Source organism: Scatophagus argus, chromosome 3 (assembly GCF_020382885.2).
Source record: "Scatophagus argus isolate fScaArg1 chromosome 3, fScaArg1.pri, whole genome shotgun sequence".
Taxonomy (NCBI): domain Eukaryota; kingdom Metazoa; phylum Chordata; class Actinopteri; family Scatophagidae; genus Scatophagus; species Scatophagus argus.
Window position 1 is genome coordinate 16,263,120 of NC_058495.1, and position 15,496 is coordinate 16,278,615.

Here is a 15,496-nt window from a genome sequence, read left to right on the forward strand (position 1 = left end):
GATGATAATACTTAAACTGTGTAACAAAGTATTTTACATTGCCTTATAGCAAATTCACCCAAGTGCAGTAAGATTTATACAGCGAGATGAGTACACAAACAGATGAAATGTACAAACAAGGACAACGCAAATCATTGAACTCGATAAGAGCACTTACAGGTGCTGCGCACAGAAAACATATAGACCACTTCAACAGACCACTTCAATAGAGATATAACCAAAATGTTACTGGAGGTAGAACACGAAAAACATCAACTGCTTTGCGTCTTGACACACACGCACAGCTGCAGGTGCTGCTGCACGCTGAAAGGTTTGCTCTTGTATCGAGAGGACTGGACGGAGCTGTGTGTCCGGCTGCGGGTTTGTGCTGAAGCTCTGTACACTCAATCCAACAGGAGGAGTCAGGGAAGCAGGAAAGAGGAAGTGATGTTAGCGAGAGGCATGGGGGGGAGGGGGGATGTAGTTGGCCTGTTGATGAGAGGGAAGGCTGAGGTAAAGGTCCGGTGTGGTGCAGAAGGAGGGAGAAGATAGACGAAAGAAAAAGAAGGATGGATCACTTTCCCATGTTGCATGTGTGGCAGAATCCATCATCTTGGCGAGCCAGATGTGCGTCATACACATCAAACTTTCCAAATTAAAGGGCCACCTCACCCCTCCACTCCCCTCTCTAATCCTCTCTCCATCTCCTTCTCTCTTACCAGTAAGCCTCTGTGTGCTTTTGTACACGCACACACACACACATACACACTGTGCATACATACACACTAACTTCTTCCTCTTCTTTTTTTCCAAGGGAACTTGCTGAGAGGGCTTATTTATAATGTTTTGTAACAGCAGCATAGCCTGAGGATGCAAAACACATCTCTGCGCCGCCAGACGAGGCATTGTGGGTTATCTTATCTGATGTAAAAAAAAAGAAGGGGTGGTGAATGTTATTTGCATGCTGCATTGATGTTCAAATAGCAGTTTGAGCACTTCCTCAGCGGGGGAAAGACTGTGATTGTATGGTTGACAAGCAAACAAGTGTATCAGATGATATCAGCCTTGGCCCACTTTGCTATCCTGGGTGAGATCCATGACTCTGTACCATAAAAACTTAACTCAGCTTATGCATCTGTCTCCAACTCCAACATCAGCCTCTCTCAGTAACATGCATGCAGGTCTGCGTGCAGTCCAAGTTCCTGGACTCTATGTCTGTTGCTCTTTATGGCAGTGACATGTTAAGTACCTCATATTGCAGTCATAAAAAAAAAGGTCTGCAAGTTGCTTGATGCAGTTTAAAGCTGTAGAGGTAATGCCGCAAATCACCCTCTGCTCTTTAGCCTGACGCACGCACACACACACACACGCACACACACACACACACACACTCGCCCCCCCACCCCGTGTCTGCCTTTCATATGTACACAAAATGACAAGAGGAAAGAGAGGACAGGGGATGAGAGGACAAGAGAGGAACAGAAACGGGAAGAAAGATGAAAGGAAAGGTGGGAGAAGTAATAAGGAGTAGAAAGTGTATGAACTGTAAATGAGTCAATGTCACTCTCTGATGGCGGAGCGAGCGGACAGACGCATGATGGAGCCTTCATCACTCACTGTTACTGTGTCATAGCCCCGTAAAACAGAGTTTGAGATATATTTTGTCATTTTGTGTCCAATTTCCTTGGAATACGAGGGCACAAGATAAGTGAAAAAGCAGAGGGAAACACCGCAGTCCCAGATTCCCTCTGTCTCTCTCTGTGTCTGTCTTTCTATCACACACACACACACACACACGACAGTGAGGGGACCAACTTTTCCTGTCTTTGCAGGACTTCTCTTTAGCCGTGCCGCCAGATGAGGTTTGATACCTGCGATTCCACAGTTAATCCTGGTTAGAATTTAAATAGAAGGGAAATTATTGCCTTTCTCTTACTTTCCCTTTCTTCACTTCCATCTTCGCTTCAACGCCGTCTCCCTCTCCCAATCTCGCCCCTTCTCGTTACTGCCGCACCGGGCGCAGAAAAAGCCTGACCTCTGCGTTTTCTCCCGTCCTTAAGATTGGTTTTAAATACTCAGCAGATTAAAGCACAGGCATGAAAGCTCACATTAGCCATATATTTAAAAATCCCCCCGGCCGATAATCCATGTATTTGTCAGAATCAAACACAGGGGAATAGAAAAGGGACCAATGACATGATGAGTAGCCTGAGCCAGACGTATTGTGAAGGAGAATTAGAAGGAGAGAGACACATTTAGCAGAATGTGGCCCAAGAAGAAAAGTCCTTCAGGATGATTATTGAAATTCACTCAAGTCTGGCTCACGTGAGCGTTTGACAGGACAAAAAGCACCGTGGCAATTTGACAACCTCTGATGCCCTTCACTGTCTCTCTTTTTCTTTCTCTGTGCAGCGCACACACAGACACTTACACACACATATACAGAGAGACCTGTAATGATGAAAAGACTGATAGAATCTAATGTGTTACTGTGCAGAAAGAAAAGCTGAATAAATGCATGAATATTTGAAAGGCTGGAGAAATATGTTTTCCTGTCCATCTGTGGTACATTTTCATATATTTTAAAGCAAATTACAAGGACACTCTTACAGTTATATTCATAAACAGTCCCATGCTGCATCGTTGTTAGTGAAACCACCGACGTTACTGCTTGTTTAGGTGTGTATTCTTTAAGCTGGTGAGGAGTGTTAAAGAAGAGGAGATGAATAGTCTGGTTAACTGAGATGTGCAGGTCAAAAGAAATCATTGAGCCTTTCACAAGTACAGTTCAAACACACAAATAAATCCTGTAAAATGTCAATAACCAGTTACAGTGAGTTCCAGATCAAAATTTGTATGAAAAACACACACACACACACCTTGCATTCAAAGATGTGAAGCCTCCAAGGTTGTGAAAACTACAGGACATTAAATGTTTTTTTATTTTAATCAGGTCAAATGAGTGAACTTGTAATTTACTGAAGAGAGCTTTTGATAACACAAAAAAGGGAAAAAAAGTGTGACACATTCTTGAATGATTGTGGGAAGGAGGAAGGTGACTTGTTTGAAAAAGAGTTGAAAAAAAGAAAATCGATGTATTTTCAATGTCAAAGACTATAGTGTTTCCTTTGAGGTTTTGTCAAAGGGCAGGGAGTTCATAAGCCAGAGTGGAGATTCATGTGGCCGTTGACGCTTCATTGGCCTGTTGGTAATCATTTATACGTTTTATTTTCTTACTTTGCACTTTGACTTTTTTTATTCCCTATTCCCTTTTGATATTTCTGCTGTGTATTTTGGCAAATTAGAACATTTCATTTTATCTTTATAAATTCTCCTCACTTTCTTCCCTCACAATTTTTCCTGCCCTGCATCAACCTATTGCCACATGTGTGATAGAGTCTTGAGCTCGTTATTCTATCAGGGCTGTTATGTATGTCGGCTTAACACTGATGGCCACACTAATGTGACAGAGCTCTCCGGGTTACATCTCTTTTTCCTGCATTAAAAATGCCACACATCACATCTTCAGAGAGCACACACACACACACACACACCATAAAGGTTGCTAAAGAAAGCCAACCCTATCCTGTCCTACCTTTCCATCCCTTTATCCCATAGACTTTCTCTCTCTTTTCTTGAACCAGTTACTGGCAGCACACAATGCAAAGGTAAAATCATAGAGGCTTTTCCCCTTCTTTCAGTGTCTGTCCCTGTGTGTGTGTCTGTCCCTGTGTGTGTGCGAAATGCTTTTGGAGACAAAGACCCCTGCTGTAGGGAGTCCTGTGGGAAAGGCGTGCGGCCGGAAGATGTGAGCGCGCCGGCGAGTGATAATGTCAGCTTGAGAGATACGGCGTGTCATTTTACACAACCACACATCAAAAAAGACAGTTGGGGGGGGCGGGGGGGACAGAGTAGAAGACAGCATGTCATTTGTTTGCTTTGATACACGATCGCACTGAGGAAGGACTGGAAGCCTCCCAAGTGTGTGTTTTTGTGCCCGTGTTTGTGTGTGTCTTTGACGTATGGTTGTATGTCCTGCACGTGAGCAGATGAAGGGATAGGTTTTCAGGGATATTTCCTAAAGGTCTTGTATTAAGTTGCACATACACAGACTGGCACATTTCTGTAACGTCTTGCTCGGGAGCTCTACAACCTGCGTGTAGCATCATGGAGGCCACGATGCTGAGCACCACTCACCAAAAACCACTGGTTCACACCTGAAGCAGTTCACACAAATACTGCACAGACACAGCTTTGGGTAAACTTCATACAGTACCAAGTTAGACTTTTACCCAAACTAAATTAGGATTATTTTAACCCAGCGTTAGTTCCAGTTTTACCTTAAAACTGTCACAAGTGTGTAGTTAGTTGTACAATAGGATACACATCTTGGAAATCTGTAACAAATATTGACATGTAGGTTTTAAAAGAGCTGAGGCAGGCTATAACATTTTGCAAGCATATACACCACAAATGTACAACTCAGAACAACACATTGTCTTGAATGGTTTTCTAACCAGGGTAAAGTTAACCAGCATTGTATTGCTGCTAAATTGACCTTCACTGGGTAAATATCGATCTAGTAGTTTTTAGCGCACGCATACGTATTCCAGAATCCAAACACATCCCGCTCCTCTCTCATGTATCCTCTCCATTTCTGTCTCACATTTGTTAAGTCACTCTTTCACTGCAAAAAAAAATATGCTAATATTGTGTGCCGACATTCATGTGTTTCATTGAGTCAGATGTGGGTTAATTTCATGTCTTCAGTGCCAAAGCAGAATATACTAAGTAAATATTTGCAGACCTGAATTTGCTCTTTGATGAGCTGCGTGCATCTGATGTTATTGCTCAAACTGAAAGTGTGTTTCGTGAAAACGGAACATTTGTTTGTTTACAGTGGTACAGTCAAAAATCTAAACTGGGGTTTAATGCACAAAATGGTAAGATAGCAATACTGACTTTCTCAAGAAAAATTTAAGTCAGCTGAAGTGTAAGAATCAAAATCCTTCTCTATTTTTGATATAACGGTGGTTAATCCTTCATCCATAAAGACTTTTTGTTCTCTCATTAACGGTATACAAAATACTAAAAGTAATTTCAGTCAGTCATCCCTAAGGACTCTAGAAGTGTGTTGTGCCTGTACCTGCAGAGATCCTGCCACCTTCCACTCCACGCTCCTGGTGATATTTTTTCTTTCAAAGAGCAGGATGTATTCATTATGGAGGATGAGAAGTTTCCCTAACTTATTTCTTAAACTCTTTTGCTGACCCGTCAGATTTACAAACACCAAACCAACTCGACAGTTGTTCTTGGACTTGACCGCTGGGTCACGACTTAAAATGAAGTGACTCATTGAGGCATAGAAGAAGAAGATCGACGCTCACTCTTTTTGGCTCTCCCTGCATGTGGGAAGAAGTGTGTGAGAGTGTGTTAAATCAGCTTGTTAACATGTACACCACCGCCTTGGCTGGGACTCCCTAATTATTCCCCTCTTACTAAAGGCCAAGACAAGGAGAGAGTAGTGATAATCACATTTCTTAGCATGTCTCTCTGATTTGCTATAGTGTTTGTATGTGTGTGATTCAGTGCAGCTGTAACAGTAAACATGTTTATGAAATATCTGCTAATGAAAAACAGGTGTTGATTAGCTGTGATCCTCCAAGCAATCAGTGTATATTTAGAGACTAATGCAGATTCCACTGTCTACACTATGGTCTCTCTCTCTCTCTCTCTCTCTCTCGCTCTCTCTCACACACACACACACACATGCAGATATGTTGTTCACAGGTACAGGAGATATTACTGTTACACACCCAGCCTTGAGATAGCAGTGGTATTTTCTGAATCCTCTGTTGTCTTTGCATAACCACAGAGGCAGCAGTGGTATGTTTGTGAATGTGTGTTTGTTTATGTGAGTGTGTGTATGCAGCCTTCCTACTTTGTCTTTATTTGTAAACATGCACACTCATATGTGTACCAAAATGGGCGTGGGCACATACTGAGCCTGTTTGTTAATGTTTGGATAATTTTGTGTATGTGCTTTCTGTGTGCTATGCTTTCCCGCTCTGGGTCTGTTTATTTGCATATGCGTGCCTGTGTGTGTGTGTGTGTGTGTGTGTGTGTGTGTGTGTGTGTTTGTGGCCTCTCTTTGGGTTTGACTCTCAAGGCATTGTGGGGATTTTGTGGGGGTTGTTTGTAAACATCAACAGCAGTAAGTTTTATTTTATTGTAGCTTTATTTTACGACATTATTCCCAGATGGCTGCTAAAGCTCGCAAGTTTTTTTTAATGCGTCGAGCACACATTCTGCACTCCCTCCCACACATATGCTTTTGCTCTCATACGCAAACAAACAACACGGTCTGTGGACCTGATGCACTCACGAATAAGCTGAATTTTTCCTCCCAACACACACACACACACACACACACACAGAGAGGCGGGAAATTGCCTTTTTTTATCACTCCACAATCCTGTGTTTAAAGGATCTGATTTGAGTTATTCAAGTTAGTGGCAGGAGCTTTTTTTCTCATTTTTTTCCAGCTCTGTGACACTGTGGGTGAGCACTACCATATTTCTCTTTAATTAAGCCAGGGAAAACCTTGTAGTACAGCCAACCCAGCTCATGTAGCCACTTATGTTTTAATTTAATTACCTGTCCACTTTGATAATTATTCCTCCTGATTAACAGGGAGAGAAGGGTTCCTAAATGGGAATGGGAGAAGGGTGAGAGGGCCAGTCTGCGTTTTTCTCCTTTCATCAAGAACAGAAAGGAAGGTGTTGACTTAAGACGTCCAGGTCAGCTCCATTTTGATCCGGTTTCATACTTGGCCTGCTTCATCTGAATCTGGATTGGATTTATTCTGGCATGCAGAAGACAGAATTGCACTCTTTTTCTTGTGCTGTTTGATCTTGTGATGTTTGTGCAACCGTTAGCCAAAACAGACAAACAACCAACAAATCATTATTTCCCCAAACGGGCGAGGGTGACTGATATCTTTAGCAAAAATGTCAACAGTTACGCAACCACAAGCACAAGAATGATTCAGTCCCTCTTCCCTTTCCCCAGCTTCTCAGTGATAGGATTCCTGTTGTTTGTCACTATAAAAGAAATTAAAGTTCCTTCCACTCAAAAATGTGTTTTTTTTTCTTGTCTCTGTGGTTGAATGTTTTAATTTCATTGTGCAGAATGAGGTATGTGCAGAGTCTGACACTAGAGGGCTGCTTTCACATTCATTGCTCAAAGTGTAAAGTTTCTCTGTGCTCACTGAAAATCTGATTTTAAGAGGCGGAGCCGATGAGTATGATTTGTGAGCTCACAAATACTTTGGAGGAAAATCCGGGTCCAGTATTCAGCATAAAAAAACGAGTGATGTGGAAACATGAAGCCTACCGTGCACGTTCAGGTAGATAATGGACTTTACAGTGAAAGAGAAGACAGACTCGTGTCCGGCAGTTAAACTTGCTACACGAAAAAATATTTACATACTCATATATTCTGGAATATTTGATGAGAAAGAAGGAGTGGGTGGTATTTAAATATTTAAATGGGTTAATTATACTTATAATTAGACTGCAAAAACCATGTCAGACACATATTAGAGAAGTTTTGTGCATGCCTTAATACACTTGTAGCCCAATTGCCTGAATAAAAGTTGGCACTATGAGGATATATTAAAACTTTATATTTAATATGTTTAAACTTTAGGTTTATTTGCATTTCAGTTTTCAATTTTATGTTATGACAATGCTGTGCTTAAGGTCTGCTTAGATTTAGGGCCAGAGGTTGCTTTAGACTTTTTTAGGTGGCATTTTGACACGGTTATAAAAACTCATAATCTACTGCTATCCGTTATTTAAAATGTTTTAATGGTAATGAGACATTGTCAGTATTTTAATAGTTTTTAAATAATGTAATGTAAAAAGAATCGTGCAGTGCAATACCTCATTGAATTTCTTCCTTGCTTTTTCTAATCCGTTAAAATAACGAAAGGCCTTCAGATTTTTCGACATTGTTACAAAAGGTCCAGTCAATGATATTCAGTTAACACAACACATTGTTTTGGTTTTAAATACCTGGTTTTGTTGCACACGGATGTGGAAAATGTCCTAACATTCAATTTGTTGCCACAAACATGGCCGTAAAGTGTTGGTTGATGCAGTCTCAGTCAGGGGTCTCCGGCATGGCGGCCGTCTCGCCTGCCTTTCACTCCAACACCATCTCCTCCTCATCCTCATTCTCCTCCTGATGAGAGAGTCTGCTCATATACATGTAATGTGAATGCAGGTATTGTGGAAAATGTTGACATGATATTTCTTAGACATACAAACTTAATGTATCCATGCATTTCAGAAATGTTTATAGCCAAATTTATATTCTAGTGGCCGGTTCTGACATGTGGAGGGGGTCTTTGAAATAACCACATAAGGCTTCAGTTTTAAACTTTCTTTTCTTCTTTGATTTGTCGATCACACTTGAAAGTGCACCTTCATGATAACAGCCACTTAAAAAAGCATTACTCATCACCATCCAGTCGCTCACATTAGCACCCATCACTTCTCAGGAGATTTATGGGAGACGTATAACAAAGTGTTCCTGGCAAAATGGGTCAGGCTCAGAGGAAAAGGTGTGTGAGTTAAAAAAAATACATATATATGGCTGCTCATATACACTCACGCACACAAACACACACCCAAACATTTGCACACGTACGCACATGCCGAGACATGTATTTTTAGTGGTATTGATCGGGCTAATGAATGTGTTGTGATTTACTGCAGTCGTGGCCCATTGTTGGGTGGTGCTGTGATGGACTGCCATCATTTTCCAATGGTAAAAGCTTAGATAGAGAAAAGGCAGGAGGGCAGAATCCGATTTAATGGCCAAAGCAAAAATTATTCCAATATCCTCTTATGAGTTATGGTACTCTTTTATTTTTTTCCCCTCACTTTTTTTTCCTGCAGCGACAGGTATGATGTAATTTCCAAATTTCATCAGAGACAGTAATCTCAACACTGATTATGCTGTCAATTAGTAAATGAATGTGGTGGTTGTGGTGGTGGTAATAACTCTGCAAAAGGAGTTGTCAAGCTTCCAAAATACATAAAGGACATAGTGAGGAAGGCAGACAGTAAAAATTGTCCAATGACAATATAACTGTCTGTTTGCAAGGTACGTGTATAACAAGAGTGAACCCATTTAAACTGATTTTACGCTTATTTTTTATTTGTAGAATGCAGCATTTCTTATAGGTTGATATAAATCTTTCTGACATCAATCGATATTTGCTGAGGAAAGTTATGTCACAGTAAGGTTTGTCTAGAGCAAAACAAGGTATGAAAAATAAAAGTCGTTCATACTGTTGAACTTTTGTCTTGTGAAGACATGTAGACTGAAATTATTGCTGGTGTTTTTATTTCCCAATACAACAAATGCAAAACAACCCATGAAGTCTGGAGATGTAGAAAAATCCCAATGCTGTGGACCAGTTATGTTTGGGTGATTATGCTATCTTTCTGACGGTTTCTGAGCTCCAAATCTGTGCAGGCTAACATCTGTTCCTCTCTGCTTCCACAATAGCACAACTCAGCCGGCATGCAAAGAGAGGTCAAAAGATCAGTGCCTTCCCCTCACACACACACACACACACACACACACACTGGGATAGAAAGAGAGAGAGAGAGAGAGAGAGAGAGAGAGAGAGAGAGACCTCTCACCGGCTGCTGTTTTCCTATTGTGCGCCAGGGCTTTGCGAGGATAGGGCAGCGATGAAAACGCGCACCTGCTTTAGAGGCATTACGGTAGCGCAGCAAACTGTCCCCCCGCAGCACACACACACACTCCACACTCGTGTACGCACACACAGCCCTGGTGATTCAACCCTGATTTCCAGCGAACGAGCAAGCAACAGACGGGATGCCAAAAAGTGAGGACCGGTGGAGAGGTTATTCGCGCTGAATAAGCCTCTTGAAGAGATAGCGGAGGAGGCAGACGCAACAAAACAAGACGAGAAGCTGCGCTCTTTTCTCCGCGGCAACTTGCGCACCGTGCCAGAGTTTTAGCGGCAGTATTGTTCTGACTTCACTCCAGAGGGGCCACTCCGAGGAGAGAGGACGCAGACAAAAGGGAAAAGGAAAGGACTAACGAGCACACTTTGCCGTTTAAAGTAATGGTCCTGCGGTCTTAGATCCTACATTTCTCTGTCTCTCTCTCTCTCTCTCCCCTTTGTTATTTTACTTTTTTTTTTTTTTTAATTATTTTTTTCGTCCCGTCGGTTTGTGCCCCCATTTTTTGTCGCCGCGAAGAGAGTGGACGCGCCGGGCTTGAGGAGCAGAAGCGGGCTGTCCACATGGTCCAACCACTGGCGTGAAAGTTGACTTCTTCAGAAAACAAGAGAACAGGTTGATGCATTATCTACACTTTCCTCCCCCTCCTGATTTTTCTTTTTTTAAAACAATATCTCTTCCTCACTCTTTTCTCACTCTGTGCCTCCATTGAAACTCTCTGAAACACACATAGCCAAAAAAGAAAAATCGAACTGCAACTTTTCATCGCACATTGTGAAACACCTCCAAGTAAGCCTAATAACATAATAGGGTATTATGCTGTTATACAGCGGGTTACACTCGCAGTTTTCCGCTTTCGACTTCCCTCGCTCCTTTTTTTTTCCACTTTAACTTCGACTCTTTTCAACTGTGAGTGTTGAACGCTAAATTTTATCAGTCAGGTTTTTGTTTTTTTTAAAAAAAACCCTCTTTGAAGTAGTTGTTTTATCCGCTCACATTTCCTCAACAGAGAGAAAGAAAAATAACAAATAAATCGACGATGGTGGAATAAGTTGCTTTCGAGCGCTTCGTCTCCTTCACACGTGTTAATGCACGCAGTCCAAATGGATTTACAGCCGACATTTATTTATTTTTTTCAATGGGATATCGCAATTTATGTGGACTCTGAGAATTTCTCAAAGCGTAGTTTCGGGGACTGAGAGGACCGGTAGTGACAGAAAGTGTCCTTGTCCGAAGTCTTCGCTCCTGAGACAACAGAAAGTTTTTGTTCCCACAGGTTAGGACTTAGTAAGATGTCGGGGGGATTGGCTTTGAACTGAGGCAACAAACTTAACTTCGCGTCGCCGTTAATAAGCCTCGTTAAGGGATTTGATAATAAACACCGACGTGGGTTATGTGGTGATAATTTTACACGCCCGTCTGAATGCTTTGTCATCGCTTTCTACCTGTTTAACTCCCAACCGTTAAAATATGTCTGAAGAAAAATCGTGCTAATTTATTATTATCTTTATTATTATTTTGACTAGAAGAATATCTCCTAAAAATCACAAAAAAGGAGCTTTGCAGCCATTCACTGAGGATAATCGAGCCCTTGTCTTAAGGCAGGAAAAAAAAGGTTTCTTGTGGACATAGTCAATAGGTCAGGGGACAATACTTTCTTTTCAAACGATTTTGACTTTTGAAACTGGAACCGCGTTGTGTGACCTCACTGGGTTTTGATGTAATTTTCCGTCTGATCTTAGCAGATTTAATAAGCAGCAATAATCAGCTGAGCGTGTGGACAAGAAGGACGCGGAGCAAAGTTGTCCGGGCACAGGAAAAGTTTAAAAGCAGTTTTAACGGGGAATATTAAAACGGATCTGATCTGTAGAGCTGGAGATAATCAGTCCATGACTGCAACACTGACGCGTCCTGGTCTGTTTCTTTCTTTTTTTTGTTACAATTAGATTGATTGCGTGAAAAAAAAACTACTTGGGTAAAGGTTACTTCTGAAGATAAAATATAAAAATATTGCCACATAATTAGAGTTGACTGAGACAATAGCCTATTATAAATTTAGAAATTGAGGGGGTTGAAGCCTGTTCCAGAACCTCTGCATGACCCATGTTTTTCCCTTCTTTCTGCAGTCATAAACCGCCTAAAAGTAGGCCTGCACCACAAAGGAAAATTATTTTTTTTCCTCCTAGAGAAAAAAAAAGCTTATCACCGGGACTATAATTTTTTAAAATAACATTCAATGAGTAAAACAGTTTAAACATTCCTTTAATTTAAGTGACTGTACATAACACAGAATGTTCAACACCAGCTTTAGTGTGAAAATTGAAGTTGCTCTTTTTCTCCAGTCCACTAAAATAAAAGTCAATTCATCAAATATCAGCCATCATCCAGGACATTCCCGCATGTCACATGGACTCAGGTCCGACATGATGGAAAAGCTACAGACAAAAAGGAGGGGGGAAGATAAAAAAAAAGGAAAAGAGGGAGAGATGAAATGACAATTAATTGCTGTTAGTTGTCTGTCATTGAGAGAAAAGCATACAGGCCGTGTGGGTGCAAACCCTGACACGGGCATTATTGCCCCGTGATTGATGGGCGTCGGGGCATTTGGCATAATTAATTTTATTTACTGTGTCCTCTCTCTCCCCCTCTCTCTCTCTCCCCCCCGCTCTTCTGTTGTCCCCCCCTCCCCAACACACCCCGTCCTCATGTGGTGGCATTTCCGCGACGCGATGACACACTTTTAATTGCACTTTAATAGAAGATCCAGCGGGAATGAAAAAGCTCTTCATCACGTTTTATGACCTTGTCACGTTTCTGGTGTCAGACAGGAAAGCAGGTATTTTGTGATGGCTCGGAGCCCCCGATGTAAAGTGTCTGGGAGGGGGACAAAAAACAAACAAACAAACAAACAAAAAAAACCCCAGCAACTTTAATTTCACCTGCAAGAATTACAGTTAAGCTTCACAAAACGTTGCACATTCACGTTTTTGTTGTAGTGTTCACGCATATGGCGGTTTATTTAAATCAGAAAAAATACAATTTTAATTAAGTTGTCATATTTACCTAAAACATAAGAAGCTGAATATATTTTGTTTGCAGCATACCTTAATCATTTCAATACTGTAAAAATAATTGACCCAATTGTGTGCTGGCAGCAACCATTTGATCTCAGCTAATTTTTTTTCACAGACTTGTCAAATATGCTAAATTTGTTAAAATGACTCTCTAGAAATGTTGGGGAAAAAAATAACGCGGTTTTGCCTTTGATTTTCTTTTCTTTTTAAAAAGACGTGTCATGTTGCTGCACATCCTCTCAGCTGATTCATTTCCCTTTGGTGCAGCGAAGGCTCAGCAGCTGAGATGTCTCTGTTAAAAGAATGACGTTTGGGGTTGTAGGTACGTTTGCAGACAAAATACAGATCGCCGCACGGTTCTGTTATCTGTAGATTTCATTTTAAAATTGCCTAAGTGATAATCACATTCAAACCTCCAAAAGAAAACTTCAGTGGAGCTCAGATTTTTTTTTTTTTTACTTCTATTTCAGCATTAACCACCAGTATAAACTCACTGTAAAGTTGTCGCTTGCGTGTAGTGCTTTGCGCATTGATAGGCTATCACATCAGTGTCAGGCTTTTCATGGAAATATAATAGGAGACAATGAACAAAAGAGTATTTGAGAGGCAGGAGTAGTTATTTGGGTGAAAAAACGGAGAGTACATGTGCAGGAAGCCAGAGGTGTCAGAGACAGATTGACTTTCTCTGCATGTTCCCTGTTGGCTATTGTGCGTCCGTGTCTGTGTGTTGGCCTCAGCGTTGGCATCTTTTTTCATCTGACTTGCTTCAACACTTTTCCGCCTTTACTTTTTTCCCCTTCCTCTCTCAGCAGCTCTGTCTTTTCCATGGATTTTTTTTTTTTCATTGCTTGCAAGAGACGCTCACAATTTTTAAAAATTTATTTATGTGTTTTTATCAGTTTCACACTGTACTTTCCAGCAGATGACTGTTTCTCTGTTATGCTTACTGACGTGTTACTTAAACGATGATTTTCAGCTCGGCCCTGTGCATGGTGAGTGTGTGTGCCGGTGTGTGTGGCTCGAGCCATGTGTGAGACCGGCTAGAGACAGGCAATAATGGCTGCGAATCTCATGCGCTTTAAAACCCCTTCAGCAGGATTAAAAGCCACCAATATGATTGTGTTAGTCCATAAACTCACTCAGAGAGTCCTTACCTCCGGCATGAGCGCGTGTGAATGTATGTGTGGAAGAGTGTATATATCTGAGTGCGGGAGTGTGTGTCTACAGGAGTGCTTTTTCCTCAATTCACCTGTCCTGCTTGAGTGAAAATGGACAGTATTTGAAGTTTTAAATGTCCTGTGCGTCGGTAGCGTTGATGGCTCGCCTGTCCGTCTCTCCATCTCTGGCGCTCTCTTCATTAAAAAGCCCTCCTGCTATCCCAAACCCACAAGTCTGAGTGGGCTTTTGGCTCCAAAGTGATGTTGAAGAGCACCCGTATACGACTCTGCTATACATGTAGGGTTTGACCTGTGATGGATACTCACAGGTTTACTTCTACTGCAGCACTTAGTGCATTACCTGCTTGAAAGCTGAAATGGTTAAATTTTCAATATCCTTTAGATGGGGTTTGAGAAAAGCAAAAAAAGCAAAAAATATTCCTGCAGAAGGGAGTGAAAGCTCAGTTTTAAATGGAATTATTTCAAGTGTTGGTCCTGAAGCTGCCGCTGTTGTAAGACGTGTGCGTGTTTGAGCTGTAATATGTTTTGGGCTTTTCAGTGTGGAAGCACTGTAGGATCAGATATTCTACAGGTTGTAGCAATTGTGTGTTGAAATTCAATATATTACAATGTGATGTGTGCGTGATTTTTATGGAACAAATTTGTTCTCTCTTTTTAGTGATGTAAAGAGAGAGACAATGAAAATCTGAATGCCATTATAAGAGCACTTATGGGCTTGTTACCTTTTTAAAAAATTGTTAATGAAATATAATTGACAAATGAATGGATTAAATGAAGGTGTTATTATTCGTGGGCAGCCAGCAAATGGGGGGAATGTTCTGGTTGTGTACTGAGGTGATTGACTGCACAGTGAAACTGCCGCCACATTGCTTTAGACTGAGGCCTGATTATACATGTGGTTCTAATTGAACCTGTTATTTGGGAGAGGTTGAGGGCTGTGTGTGTGTGTGCGTCTTGTCTGTCTGTGTGCGTGTAGTAAATCCCTCACATTTTTCAAAGATAAGCTGTGCTATATGATGGGTCAGAAGACGGCCTCGTGCGGTAAAGTTGCAGGACAGCACCGCACTTTAGTGGTCTTTAGGAAGCTGACCACCTGTGTGTGAGAGAGAGAGAGAGACAAGTTGTTGTGTTGTGTTGCCCTTTCTTTTGCCTTTTGTGTCTTTTTCAAAGAGCTGTCATTGCATAAGTGGTGACAGAAGCGCCGCTCGCAGTCCAAACGTAATACTTTAAAATTTACGTGCGCTTCTCTGTGATTAATAACGCAATCATTTTGCATGACACAGGCTGTGGTCATTAATGTGTCAATGAGTTTCTATGTGTGTTTTATTTATTTATTTATCTTTTTCTTCTTTGTATTATTTTGTTTTTTTTGGAGGTGGGGGGGCTCAAAGATGTTCCTCCATCTCCACAGAGCAACGGCCCATTAACTGCTGATGGATGTGGGAAGGAGTGACCCAACAGCTCAAAGCGGAAGAGA

General features: G+C 41.4%; 1 protein-coding gene across 5 annotated transcripts in view; it reads left to right on the forward strand.

Moving 5' to 3' along the window:
• The window catches only part of foxp4 (forkhead box P4), a 191,745-nt gene that overhangs the window by 89,660 nt on the left and 86,589 nt on the right, over nucleotides 1–15,496 (forward strand). Inside the window, exon 1 of one of the 5 annotated variants that reach the window (XM_046384180.1) lies at nucleotides 9,795–10,382. The exons of the other annotated variants lie outside the window; for them this stretch is intronic. The gene's annotated coding sequence lies outside the window, so the exon portion shown is untranslated. Of the gene's footprint in view, nucleotides 1–9,794; nucleotides 10,383–15,496 lie in introns of those variants that run through there. 5 annotated transcript variants of the gene reach the window in all.